This window comes from Sturnus vulgaris, chromosome 4 (genome assembly GCF_052056855.1).
Source record: "Sturnus vulgaris isolate bStuVul1 chromosome 4, bStuVul1.hap1, whole genome shotgun sequence".
Classification (NCBI taxonomy): domain Eukaryota; kingdom Metazoa; phylum Chordata; class Aves; order Passeriformes; family Sturnidae; genus Sturnus; species Sturnus vulgaris.
Window position 1 is genome coordinate 6122996 of NC_142246.1, and position 14771 is coordinate 6137766.

General features: G+C 40.6%; 1 long non-coding RNA gene across 1 annotated transcript; it reads left to right on the plus strand.

Moving 5' to 3' along the window:
* The first annotated feature begins 6105 nt into the window (after positions 1-6105).
* LOC148223858 (uncharacterized) lies at positions 6106-14114 on the plus strand. Its single transcript, XR_015803536.1, has 4 exons — positions 6106-6771; positions 10207-10354; positions 10533-10643; positions 13805-14114. It is a non-coding gene; the product is annotated as an uncharacterized LOC148223858 (long non-coding RNA).
* The last annotated feature ends 657 nt before the right edge of the window (positions 14115-14771 follow it).

Consider the following 14771-nt stretch of genomic DNA (forward strand, 5'->3'; position numbering starts at 1 on the left):
GATGTAGTAATGTGTGAAAGAGGTTGCACTATTGTATGGACTATCTGTAAGTGGAATTTTTTCATGATTGAATCAAGAAAAGGAAATGTACTCTATCCAAATGTTAATGAGAACCATACTTCAAAAATATTCATGTTGAGTTCTTGTATCAAATCATGTAAAAAATAACTCACTGTCCAAACTAGGATCTTACCTTTTTGTTATTTATTTTTAAAACTCTTACTGAGGTTTTAAATATTCTCCTTAAATCTGCAGCTGGTGGTGTTTATTCTTTTTTTTTTTCTTTTAATTTTACGATGTCTTTAGGTTTCAGAAAATGTAGGCAGTAACTAAAATGGGCCATTAAGGTAAAAAAATCAAATCCCTATCAGAGGTATATATCTCTGGTTTTGAGCTAGAATATTTTGTTTTCCTTTTCCATAAGCAGTTTAGTATAGCCTTCCAAAAATATACACAACTAAAATATAATACTTCTACAAGTAAAAATGTTACTTCTCTGCAATATTCTAAGCTGTGTTTTAAAAGCCAGCACAGGAACACTAATCAATGATTCCACAAACAGAATCTATTACAAAATTAATTTTAAACCAACAATACTTACCCCAAGCTATTTTCAGTTGAATGTTTGGCTCTAGCATTGACTAAAAGAAAGTGAAAATATTTATTCAGGCAGCTAACTGGCCTATCAAACATCCAGCATTTGGGAGATCTCATGACAGAGCAAACACTCACACTAGTGCGAGGACAGCACCACATTTCAGCAGCACCACGGCGTGCCAGGGCTCTGCAGAATGAGACCTGGGTAACACCGGTGACATTTAGCAAATTACTGCAGAAAACTGATAAGGGCATGATCCTTTTTTATGCCAAAGATCATGCATAATGCCTGCTGTGCCTCAGCACCTTTTCATAAATATAGAATGAAAGCTCGTGGCAATATGCTGACAGATGCCACAGAGCAAGCAGTGACTCCCCTGCCCCAGGCATGGAAGCTGTACCTGGGAGCCTCGTGGTGTAACCCTGTGGCTGATCCCACAGCTCAGGAGGTTTTAGCAATTGTGCAGGACAGAAAGTTGGATGAAGTGCTGAGTTTTGAAGGATGAGATGAACTCTTACTGGATTACGTGGCAAAAACACAACACAGCCTTGTGTAGGCAGTGTGTGGTCTCATGCTGCATGTAACTGTGTGTGTGCATGCAAATATACATATAGAGAGAGGGCTGAAGGGAAAGTGTGCTAAAAAGCTGGTTTAGAGAAATTTATAGAGCAAACTTTGGCATCAGGAGATGATAATTACTATTAAAATATCTTCCATGTGTGTCAAATGAGGGACTACGCCTGAAACAAGAGGAATTGGAAGGAGCCTCTTTCTTACACTAAGATTGGATCCTGACCTAGGTCATCTGGGGCCTTTCCCACCAAAAGACCCTGGAGACAGGACTCCAGCCAATGGCAGCTAGATAATGGCATGTGATTAATGCAGGGATGGACGGTGGCACGTGGATAATCTTCCAGAGAAAGAGCATGGATCCCCTGCTGAAAGATGGGATGGGAAGGGTACCACCTTCCTGCTGCATGTCAGCCCCAGAGGATTTGAGAGTTTCAAGATCTAACAGATAATTACCTGAAGGGCTGTCAGACCCATGGAGGTGTTTCAGTGACCCCAGGTCTGGTCACACCAAGTTTGACCCTTTGGCTAAGTGTGTGTGGTAGGGGTTGGCCTGCAAGAGGCCACAGAGGACCATTTTCCAGGGGAACACATAGCACAGAGGTATCACTTCAGCACCTTATAAACTCCATGATTATCAGTGGGAAAAGCACATACATGGATGCATCAAGGTCGAGTACACTTTTCCCTATCTATTCAATTGTGATGGCAACTGTATAATATTTAACCTGAATATCCTGGAAAAAGCTCATGATTATGGCTAGTAGAGGATTTCCTAAATACTTTTTTTTTTTCAGAAAAATTACCTGAATCTTCTCTTCCCTCTTAGTGAGGGTAAAGCCTTCTCTCTCAACTCTAGGAGCAAAAAGGCCAAATCATTGTGCTAGTAAGAAATAGCATCATGTATATTTCAGATGTAAATTCAGGGGTGAAGTATACCAATACAAAAATTAGTGGTAACAGCAGTTTTGCAATTTTAGTATGTTGTTCATGTCATTTACTGTTATCCCATTTGAAAATTATAAGTGCAGTACTGTGCAATGGTTTTATGCCATAGTCTCCTTTTTTCCTGACCACTCTTCTCCTCCAGCCATGGGAGGGCAGGGACAAGAGTACCTCTGGGATTAAGAAAACAACCCTGAGTGTGCTTCTGCACAGAATGACAGCAGCCCTTTCTGGGAAGTGATTGCACAGCATTTCTTACAGAAGAAGCAACACACCACTTTGTCTGGGTTTTTGTGGTATTCCAGATCATAGGATGGATGTAGCATGGCAGACTAAGTGCAGTGTTAAGTGCTAGAGTTTCAAGTTAAGGTGCAATTGTCTAGGTAAGAAAGGCAGAGCATCTTGGCCACAGCCAGCTGTTTCCCAAACTATACAAACCCCTTAGATTGGGAACAGCTCTCTACGGACTCTGTTTTTGCTGGGGCAGAGAGCTAAGATCAAACCAATGAATGGCCTCATTCAAAGCAAAGGATTTTTGTGGCAAAAGATTTTGCTGAGGCAAAAAGATCTTTAGAAAGAAGAGTGTGGGTCTCCTCCGTGTCTCTGTGTTCTCATGAACTTGGCAGAAGGAAGGAAAGGACTAGACTTAGATTATGACTTATATTTATATAGCTTATAACTGTTATAACTAGTAACTTTTCTTTTGTTAGAATAATACTGTTCTGTCAAAACAAAAATTCTTCTGACAAATTCGACTTGTTAAAGAAGATTATAGAAACTTTAAAAACTATTTTATCTATTATAGAAAGAGGAAATAAAAGCAGTTTGGCAGAAATATTTCAGCTATACTTAAATGTGGTTGGCTCAGGTGGTGGGCAACTGGAGTGAGGGTTTTTTTTCCAAGCTGGAATTTCTAAACATACTATTTTAATTCTGATTGCGAATGGAAACAGAATCTGAAATGGCAGAATTTTCCACAAGATAGAAACTCCAGTTTTGACTTAGCACTAAGAAATGAAGATGAAAAGTTATAGCAAAACAGAATTTAAACACCCATAAAGAATAAATCCTGGGACTTCAGAACTCAGGTAATTTTTAGGTACAAGGGGAAACCTTAGAGGTGTTCAGATCTCTTTCAAGGGTGCATGTCCAAGAAGATGCCACTTTTCTCTCTTGTACTGACTGTCCCTGCTGCTGGCTCAGAGGGACCATGGTGACTCATTGCATCCTTTTCAGACAGCACTTGTGAACAAAAATTCCATGGAGCTTGTGGAAAGTGAGCAAGATTATCAGTCCTCATGCCCACAATGTGCTCAGGTAAAGAAGGAGCTGACCTGTTGTGGTTGATTTCAGTGGGGAATTAACAGACCTGGGTGTATAATTCATCCAAGCAATACCTGACTCACCATCAAAGGTAGGTGAGGAAGGGACAGGAAGGGTGAGGGTGGCAACATTAGACATCAGAATAACTTATAAATGTCTCAAAGGGGGACTTTCCTTTGTTCCAAAGAAAAATCTGGCTGATCATGACAGTTCCTACGAATTTACAATAGGTGGAGGTTCATGCCTCCCCTGTACCCACACAAGTTTTATTCAAGATGATCAGCAGAAGAAACCCCCATGGTTACTCCTTTTCACTCTGGGTTATGTTGGCAGCCCAGTGGTGCTGTGGCAGTGGTCAGTTTGTTAATTGACCCAACACACCACTGCTTGCTGACAAAAAAAGCAATGTGGGTGCACATTACCCACAACCAACTTCATGGGGTCACAGAATGGTTTTTTGTTGGAAGGGACCTTAAAGACCATCTAGTTCCACACCCCAGCCACACCTTGCATCAGATCAGTTTGCTCAAAGCCCCATCCAACCTGGCTTGGAGCACTTCCAGGGAGGGCATTGCAGCCAAATGATGCTTTCCCTTTTGTCCTGGCCATCAGAGATTGTTCCACAGGAGCTTAGGGTTTGGGTTTATAGTTCATATCCCACATACTGGTGTTTGGCATACGGTGGGAAAAGAAACCTTGCTCTTTCTCTTCTGGCTTCCCTAGTCCCATTGAGTTTTTTTGCTGCTTAGAAGTTGATCACTCTAATTTGTGCTCAAAAAAACCCTGTATTTTTCAAGTTTGAAAGCTTTTCAGTCCTCTTTAGGATGTTCACCATAGGAACAGAAGTATTCCCCTCCAACTCCAAACTATGGAGAGTTTGGGGTCCTTCTTGTGTATATTTTGGAATTTTTCACACTGAAAAATTCTACTTCTCTTTCCATTTTTATTACAAACCTGATCCTCTTCACCTTCAAAGCAAAACTCAAGAGAAAAAAATAATTCCAAATGAGTCTATACAAAAAGAGCCATGTTATTTTTCTGACATAAGTTTTTTCATATTGATTTTCACTAAAATACTGTGCATAGTTTTCAATTGTAACTGCTGTGATGAAATATCCTGTTTAGAGCAGGAATAACTTGCATGGCACATGGTTTTGCTCCTAAAATATGCACTTCTATTAAAAAAAAGTCTTTCAGGGTCAAAACTTCAGTGCTCCTAAACTACTTAGGAGCTTAGCTGATCTCATTGCTGTTCCCTCTGAAAGCTAAAAAAAACTATATTGACTATATATATACATATTCCATAAACAACAAGTGAGATATGTAATTTTCTGGGTCTTTATTGTCTTTCAAACACAGAGAGAACCCAAAACTCGTGTTCAGATCTGCATTGCAACACCACAACGTGTACTTAAGTCTGTGCCCTGGTGGGAAAAGGGATTTTGAGCCTGGAGGATCATCAGGTTCAAAATAAAAGTTGCCTGTCCTGAGGATTCACAGTCTAAATAGTTCAGCAGTTGTAAAGGAGAGGGGGGTGTTGTTTTTAGTGAAATCCAAGGTGGCAGCATCCTTGGAACGCAGCCCTTGTTTGTACAATGGAGCTTTTACACCAACATTTGCACGGCTCAGCTTCTCCTCTTAAGCTTTTAAGCTTTTAACCTTGACCTGCTTTGCAGTGGTTTAAAGGGCATTGGTGATTTTACTCCCCAAGCGTCTCCTGCCTCACGTAGCAAATCTCACATGGAGGGTGCAAGTGCCTGTCTGGGACCTGGGTAAGGAGCACACAGCAGGGCGAGAGGGTAAAAACATTCATTTTAGCAGATGAATGTTGGGCTGGGCACATACCAAGGGCCATGAATTATGCAGGCAGCCAGAGGAGAGCCACGAGACACAAGCTGCCCCTCCACACCCCCTGCTTATGCCCCTTCCCTTGCAGAAAGGGCTATTTTAGGAATGTTTAGGAGAGCTGAAAAATATTTAATTAGGACTATTTTTTACCATCCTGTTAATAAAGTAAGGGGCCTTAATTGCTTTGCTCTATCACGTGCCTTCATTCTGACCAAAAATAGCCTACTCTGTTCATAAGAACATTACAACTGTAAATTCTGATAACTTGAGAACCAGGAATGAGCATCCATATCTAAAAATGTCCCTTTTTGACAGCACCGAGAGACAAGGGCTAAATCTGGATATGAAGCTATGGCATTTTTTACTATAAACAAATGCTGTCAGTGACTGGGTACTTTGATCTGCTAGACCACGAGCCAGAGTAGATTTGTGGGGAAATATTCCAATGACAAAGCACTTGCAAGAGGGGAAGGGACAGGGCTTAGCTGGGAGCCTATATGCTGCCAGATCAAGAAATTAGAGGGTGGATTGCAAATGAAGCTAGGAAAGAATGTGTTCTGAAGACATTTATCATAGCCTACCTAGGACTTGAGATTTTTTATATTTATTTATCCCCTCAACAATATATTTATTTATTTCTGCATATAAATATATATATATATATATTTCTTTTACGTGAAAACATGTGTGATACTCTCCTGCCTGTATTCATGAAAAAGAATTTTGAAATATTTATAAATAAATATATGATATTAATATTTTATATCTAAATAAATATATATATGATTTTTTTTAATCTACTAGATCTGGGAGGGAAACCATCCCCACCAAGGCTTACACCAGTACCACGGTGGCACAATGGCACCCTCTGTTGCCCTGCATGATTGCTTTGATGGCTGCTCCCACGTGGATGTATTAACTCCTGAAAATATCTGTGCAACACCTTCTCCAAATCTGACTCCTTCCTGCCCAACCTCCGTGTTTGTTTGGAGTTATCCTCGGTTATTTCCTTTCTTAATAAAATCCAGTTTGTTCTTCGAGCCTTTACTGGAGGAGAAGACAACTTGGGAGTTTAATGAGCAGGAGGGAGCTGTGAGAGCCTGCATTGCTACACTCCCTTCCAGAATAGCAGCCTTCTGTCCCCGTTTTGTCCTCCCTAACACAGCTAATGACAGCTTCCTGCAACAGTGGCATTAAACACTGAGCTCAGTCCTGCAGAATAGTGATCATTTCTGGGAGATGCTGTGTGAGACGGCGCCCGGCGCTTCCTGGAAAGTGATTAGTCCTAATGAGATCAGGTTGTCCAACTCTCATGCCACTAATTAAATCACAACTTCTCCTTTCTTTTTTTTTTTTTTTTCAGTTACACAAAAGCTTGATTCATGAATTAAAGTAGTGAATCTGATTGTAACTCTGATCCTCTGCGTGTTCATAATTAAACAACCAGTTCCTTTTATGAATTGAAACAAAATTCCTTCTGGGGCATGGTAAGTTTTCACTCCTAATCAGATTCACTTACATCCATGTGACTACACTTTAATTGCTCATTAATGGGATGACATACAAACACCTTGTTCTTGCTGGACTTTCCTAATTATGACATTTTTGAACTGTAAGGACACCAAACTCTTCTCATATACTCATTTTTTCTGTCCTTTAGCTTCCCACACTCTGCCATGTTACTAAGAATAATAAAACAATCTTGCTCTAACATTATAATTAATGTCTGATTTTACTGTGTTGGCATAAGAAAAATTTGATATGTACATTCCATTATTGCTGATATGTCTGCCTACTTTCCCAGTGGAGTCTGAAAAAATGATCAAATGCTTTACTTAAAACTGATAAGTTAGGAATGATCAGTCAGAAGTCATCAAATGTCAACATCAGCAGATTTTCATTTTAAAAAAACCCATGTTTTCTTTGATAGGTGTTTTCTAGATAAAATCTTCTACAATGAAAGTCTTCAAAATTTGATAAAGGTGAGGTGAAGAGAAATTCAGAGAGAAAGCAAAAAATGTGACATAAAAGCCAGTTTGTATTTTCCATGCACATAGTAATTTCTCAGAATCTATGCCTTATTCACTTTCTTTCACACAAAGAAGATGTTATCAAGAAGTCAAACTGAGTTTTATCCCAGGCCTCATAAAAACAAGCATGTTTGACAGTTGTGGGAAAGAAGGGGGCTCAAGATGGATCTATTGTTCGTGAAGAAAGATCTCATTTCAAAAGTTAAATTACTCATAATGATTCCATGTTAATTTGTTATTTGAATCCCCTGCAGTCCCACTTTCCCCAGACAGAGCTGGATGATGGGAGATGGCAAGGACGTTACTTAAGCTTTTTGGCTTAGAGTAGATCTCTGCTGAAATAAATTCTGATTCCTGCTGAATTAGATATGCTTTTTATTTTCTTTTAAAATTAAACCTGAAAGTTTCAGAATTCAACAAAACCGTTTATTTTCTGATTTTTACTTCGATTTTGTTAAAAAAACACCCAACAACACAATGCTAAAATGCTAAAGAAAAGTTTCTCTGAAACAAAACCAAGCCCAAAATAGCAGTATTTTAAAAACAGCACATTTCAACAGGACGGAAATTCTTTCCCCTTTTTATTTTCTTAAACTAAAGTGCTGACAAAATCAATACATTTTCTGAAGTGTTTCATTTTGACCAAATTTGCATGTACTGCTAGAAAAATGGATCCACTAAACTGATTATGAGTGGTTGAAGCTGTATGTTTTTCTTTTTTGGGTTAAGGCCCCTAAAAGTCTACCAAGACTGACTTAGTCTTTCCTGAACAGAGAAATTCTTCTAATAAAGACAAAAACTCCAAACCAAACAAGACCCAGAATTGTTGTGACTCTCATCCAGAAAGGTGAGAGTTGTCTGGCAAAAATACGATTCAGAGCCGGATATTAATGGGTACAGCCTACTTTAGGCAGTGTGTTTGGAATTCCAAAGCACCATATAAAGGATAGAGATGAAGGAAAAGTGGATTGTCTGGAGACAAAGATGCTCATGAAGAATAATATTTCTGACTGGAAGTTGATTGGAAGCTGGTGAAAGGAAGGCAACAAGGGAACCCCAGAATCTACAGACTTGTTTGTGTCACTTCAGTGACTGGTAAAGTTATGGAGAAAATTATTCTGGGGGGTACTGAAAAACACCTGAAGGACAATGCAGTCATCAGTCACAGCCAGCACAGCTTCATGAGAGGGAAATCCTGCTCATCAAACCTGAGTGCCTTTTATGACAAGGTAACACACCTGGTTAAACCAGGCAAGCCAGTCAATGTAAAATCTTGGATTTCAGTAAAGCTTTTAATTCTGTCTCTCATAGTGTCCTTCTGGAAAAAACGTCCATGCCACAGAGAGATAAATTCACCATTTTGCTGGGCAATCACCAACCATGGGAGGTTCAACAGGGAAAGTGCCGGATTCTGCACCTGGGCTGGGGCAGCCCTGGATACACGGACAGACTGGGCAATGAGGGGCTGGGGAGCAGTGCCAGGGAAAGGGACCTGGGGGTCCTGCTCAGTGGCAAGTTGGACGTGAGCCAGCAGTGCCCTGGAGCCAGGAGGGACATCCCTGTGCTGGGGACATCAGGCACAGCATCACAGCCGGGCAAGGGAGGGATTGTCCCGCTCTGCTCTGGGCTGGGGCGGCCTCACCTCAGTGCTGGGGGCAGCTTTGGACACCACAGCATAAAAATGACATTAAACTGTTAGAGAGTGTCCAAAGGAGGGCAACAAAGATGGGGAAGGGCCCTGAGGAGAAGCTGTGTGAGGAGAGGCTGAGGGCACTGGGTCTGTTCAGCCTGGAGGGACTGAGGGGAGAGCTCAGTGCAGTTACAAATTCCTGCAGAGGGGAAGAGGAGGGACAGGCACTGATCTCTGCTCTGTGGTGACAGTGACAGGACTGAGGGAATGGCCTGAGGTTGTGTCAGGGCAGGTTTAGGTTGGATATCAGGAAAAGGTTCTTCCCCCAGAGGGTGGCTGACACTGAACAGGCTCCCCAGGGCAGTGGTCACAGCCCCAGCCTGACAGAGCTCCAGGAGTGTTGGGACAATGCTCTCAGCACAGGCTGGCACTCTTGGGGATGGTGCTGGGCAGGGCCAGGAGCTGGACTGGATGATCCTTGTGGGTCCTTTTCAACTCAGGATATTCTGTGATTCTGAGCAACTCTGTGAAAACCCTAACACAATAAGCCAGGAAACCAAAAGAGGCCACAGAGTGCTGCCTGTCCTTAAATAAAGACAGATTCATAGCAGGTGACTCCTGTTTTCCCACTAGTTCACAAATATTTTGTTTAGCTACACAGATTCCCTGGAGGTGGGGAGAATGTTGTCAGGTCAGAGGACCTGCTGTTGGGTTATATCATTGTTGTGAAAATCATGCTGCTAAGGAGCTTAGAGTTGTACCCCATACTGAGAATAGTTTAAATAATCTGTGACTCAAAGCATCTCTCATCAGGGATCACAGTGAACATGACCAATTTCAGCTGACCCAACAAGCTAAACACAAACATGTCAAAATCTCGATAGCACAAGAACATTTGTTTTCAATATCCTGAGTGTGAAATCAAGGCCAATGGGCAACATTTATCTAGTAATGGTTTTGTTTGCCAGATGTTTTTTTCTCTAATTTTACTGCAGAGCACATATGAGTATGTGCTGGAATTAAAATGATGATAGGAAAGAACCCAGTAGCCAACTCCTGGTTTATTGCAGAAGCATAAATGGATTTCCAAGACAAAAGCCATTACTCCACATTTGCATGGGTGCAAGATATGAACCCAGCCCATTCTCTTAAGGGAATATCTCTTGTAAACAAATAAATTAACCTTTGAGCCCTTTGAAATTAAGTTTTGAGAGTTGTAGAGCAAGAGAGAGCACTGACTGTAAAGCTCTGCTCTCTCTTAGGCTGAAGGTTGTGCCTTCCAGAGGGAAAAAGCAAAGTGCACCTCACCCAGTGCCCCAGGTGTTGAGGCTGACCATGACTGATCCTTCTGAAGCTGCCAGGAGCTCAGAGGAACCTGCAGGAGACACCCCAAACAAGAAACAGAAACAGGTAAAATTGCAGGTGAGATGAGGCATGGAGATGCTTTGCTTGGGACCCTGGCAAGGCTCCCCAGCCATGCTCCCTCCCCAGCCACACCTACAATGCACTGCAGGAATGTGTTCTTTGATGTGAACCACTTTTTCAACAAGTAACTTAATTTTAATTGTAATTTCTTTTTGGATCGCAGTAATTGTCAAGATGGACACATTAAATATGGAAGCTGAGTAATGCTGGCACCAGAGAAATATTTCTGACTTTAAATGAACTGCACTTACTGAGTTCTGTGTCCACATCAAAGGTATTTTGCAAGGAAATAGAGCTGACACACTGTTATACTTCTATCAAAGTATCAAATGTAATTTTATAGATAATTGCTGCTGTAACATATTCTGTGAAGAGACTACATCAGGAATACTGAGACATAACTCAAAATGGTAATGTGCCTTTTCCCCCAGGTTGTCAAGAGATTCAGAGCAAGAACAGTGGCAGGTTAAAGCAGAGCAAATATTTGCAGTGCAATATTTTATTCACCAGAAAATTCCTCAAGTTTCTTACAGATAATTTTGGCTGATAAAGCATTTCTTTAACTGCAAAGTTTTATTTGAGTGTTTTTGAAGCACTACTGAGTGTGAGCCCAGGAGGAAAGACTGGGGTTATTTTTAGAATGCTAACTCCTAGATAAAACCAGAGCACTCCTTTTCGCAATACATTTTTTGTAAGCCTTTGTAGATTATTTGTTAATTCTGGAGATTGTATATGGGATGATTTGTCCATGATAGAGATGTCCTTAAGCCAAAATCTCAGATCCTGGAGCTTTACAGCTCTCTCCTTTTTCCTTTCCAGGGTCATAACCCTGGGAGGACAATTCCCCAGAGTCTGGAGGGAATTTGGGTCTGAATTTGAAATTAAAGTAAGGTTCATCCACGGAATACATACTCTTATTTACCAAAGGAAGCCAAGCTCAAACCACATCATGTTGAACTTTGGCCATATATTTTATAAGATATGACTTCAAATGCAAGAAGGCATGCCAGCTTAAGAAAATACCACTCTTTCCTCATTTCAAACAGATTTTCTTTGCTTTTCTAGGGTTTACCCTCTTCACTGCTCAAAGAGTAAGTATTCAGTTGATAAATGGGAGACCTCTTCCAGATAGAGTCCACCTTGGCTACACTCACACTATTAAAAAATGTAAATACAATTTGTAAGGGAATCCAAAATTTTCTAGGAACGCTTAAACCTTACAGGAGTGTCAAATTCTTCAGGGTCTGTCCAGATGTTTAGTTGGGATATGAGTGCTCACCTCACCAGAGGAAACCCAAACTAGAACTTAGGAGGGTTTATTAGCAAATCCCACACACACTGAGCTATCCTTATAAATACCTAAGGAATTAATTTATAGGTTAGCCCACAGTACAAAAAGAGGAATGCACTGGTTTTTCCACAGATGGTTATGTGAAAAAATATTTCTCCACCAGTTGTTATTACTTTGAGATAATATAAATTACTCCTGGCTTCTACAAATGGGTTCAGTGGCAGACGCAGTCAATCAAGCAGGGCCTTGCTCTGGATTTTAGCAGCACTTTAGGACAACAAGCATAAATGCTTCACTAATATTTAAGATGGGATTCACTGATGTGGCCATGCTATTTCATACACATAACTTAAAAGCATCTTTTTAGAAATAGACACTCAATAACCTTTCTAGCTGCAGAGGATCCTACATAACCCCTTAAAGAACACGACCATGATAACTCCACCAGAAACAAGCTCCTTTCTATTCATTTGTGATACTATTTCACACTGAAGCTGGTCAAATATTTAAATACTCCATGTGCAGCCTTTTTTCTTTTTTTTACTTCAAACAGTTCAGTACAAAAGATAGCACTTAGTTCTGTAACTCCCTGTAAGCTCCCTGAAGCTCGTATTAATGTCTGGTTGCTGAACTGAGCTGCTGTCTTTACTGTTGCCAGTCAGAGGGGCTGAAACAATGCAGGTCTCTGATAAGTCCTATGCAAAGTTGTGGATGACAGAGAATCCACATTTATAGTTCACAGCTTGCTGCCCAAATGTGATATATATTATCATTATTATTAGGTCTGTAAAAAGAGTAAATTCACATTTTTCACATAATTAAATGTGATTGTTATGCTTATATTAAAATAGATAATATTGCAAAAAGTGTAAGGGGGAAGGAACCTCTTTACCACATTGGAGGTATTGCAGCAGGTTGATGTTTTGGGAAAAGGAGCAGGAATTGCACCTTTCCTGAGAGCAAGAGCACACCTGTATAAAGAGGCTGCCACAGATAGCTCTGTTGTCTTGGGTAGGAGAGGCAGGAAACTGGTCTGCAGCACCAGTGAATAGGAAGGTCTTAGCAGAGTCACAAACTAGACACTTGCCAAAAATAATGAGATTTTAATCCCCAGAATTACTGAGCAAGTTCTTCCTCAGTTTTCACAGCTGAGACTCGTTCCAGGGGTCTGTGTCCCTGGCTTCCAGGCAAGCAATGTGGACAAATAGACCAGAACTGCACCCTGAAAGTAATCTGCTCATGAAAACTGTCCTGGAATGCTGGATTGGACCAGCTCTGTGATGGTCATGGTCAAATTTCACAGTTATACTCCAAAGCAGCTGAAGCCCCTTCAGTCAGGTTCTGATAGCCAACATCAGTCCTTTGGGGTGAACCGTGGGGTAAGAACTGTTTGCCCAAACATTCGCTGTTTAGTGAACGTTTCAAAGTCGGCATTTTGCTAGAGCTGCCCCATAAGCAGAGATTTTTTACAAAATCAGTGATATTATGCTCACCCCCTGTGCTAAAGTCTCCTGCAGCTGCCAGAGTGTGCAGTGGTGAGGGTGCTCCCTCAAGGGAAACCTGTGCACACTCCCATATTTTCTGACTTTCACGCTTCTGCAAGGCAATGCTGTGACTACACTAATGTCGTTTTTGTCATTTAATACTGTAGCTAACCCACATAATTGTTAAGGGACTACACAGTGCGATTTAGCATAATTAAGACAATTACACAGTTAAGCACCATGAGCAGTCAGTAGCCAAAGTTTTTGCCCTAGTGTAAGGGAACCTAAAGGCTCCATATATTGTTCCTGTGCATCCTTGAGGCTTTGGTTGCTGATGAGCATGAGGATGATCATGGTGCACTTTTTACCAGGGGGATGCTCTTGAAGGAAGAGGGGGATCTGAGCCTAATCCCATCACCCACATGTTACCATGTGGGAACTTGACCTCTGAGTGTGTGATTTGAGCCACGCTGGAGATCTCACCAAGGGAAGATGCTTAACACATTTCCTCTGCATTTTACATCCATCTGAAATATATTTAGCTAACTTTTGAGGTACCTTGCATGTTAAACCTTGAACCACAATTGTAACCTCTCCAGTTTCCCTTATTCACACAGTATTTGATTTGGATGACATATTTTTATAATATTTATTTTTCAGCCCATTTTGAGACTCTCATGTTAATGCCACAAGAACTTCAGTCTCCTGTATAATATTTCAGACATGGAGGGGAAAAAAAAGAAGAAATAAAGGAGAAAAACCAGCCGTCTGCATCCACTTAAACTACATTACAATAAAGCTCAGTAAAGATCTGATCAGCAGTTTTTTTGCCTGCTCTGATTTAATATGAAATAAATTAGTGGAAAACCTAAAGGCTGAAAGGAAATGTTTTTGCCACTGTTTAAAACAGGACATGAATCCTTTAACATAATATTTACACACATTATATTAAATATTTTCTGCAAAGGTAAAATTTAGTACTGCCAGCTTCAGACAGACTGGGAAGGAAATTTGTTTACACTTAATAAATCTGATTTTGAGAAGAAAAAGTTTTGTTCTTTTTTCTTTTTTTCTCCTCCTGTGTATACACTAGCACTGACACAAAATCCTTATTTCAAATTATGTAAACATCCTAATTAAAAAACTGCTGAACACTTAAAGGGGAAGACACAATTTGTATTCTATTTGATAATGTTTTCATCTTGCCATTCAGAGTTGCTATGATTTGTTATCTCTGATGGTCTATAAAGCTTTTGGGATTCTTGAAGCACCATGGGTTTCAGTGATCTCTATATCCCAGCACAGCTTTATTCATGATCATTGCTAGTAGATTTGGCATGAATTTTCTGACAATATACTTTAATATTTGAGAAGGAAGGTGTCTGCCAAGAAATATCAAATTGTCAGACGTGACGTTTTCACCAGAAAGCACTGGCCAGTTTCTCCAGGGAAAATTTCAGGGTCCAGGATTGAACCACTACTCAAAACAAGAAGATGGACTTTTTCCAGGGAAGACTCCACAGTCCCCAGCCCAACTGTTTCAGAACATTTTGGAAGACAAAATATAAGTCTCCTGCTCTGTTGACCCAGAAAAAGGACACGGATTTATAAGCCCAGAGCCTTAAAC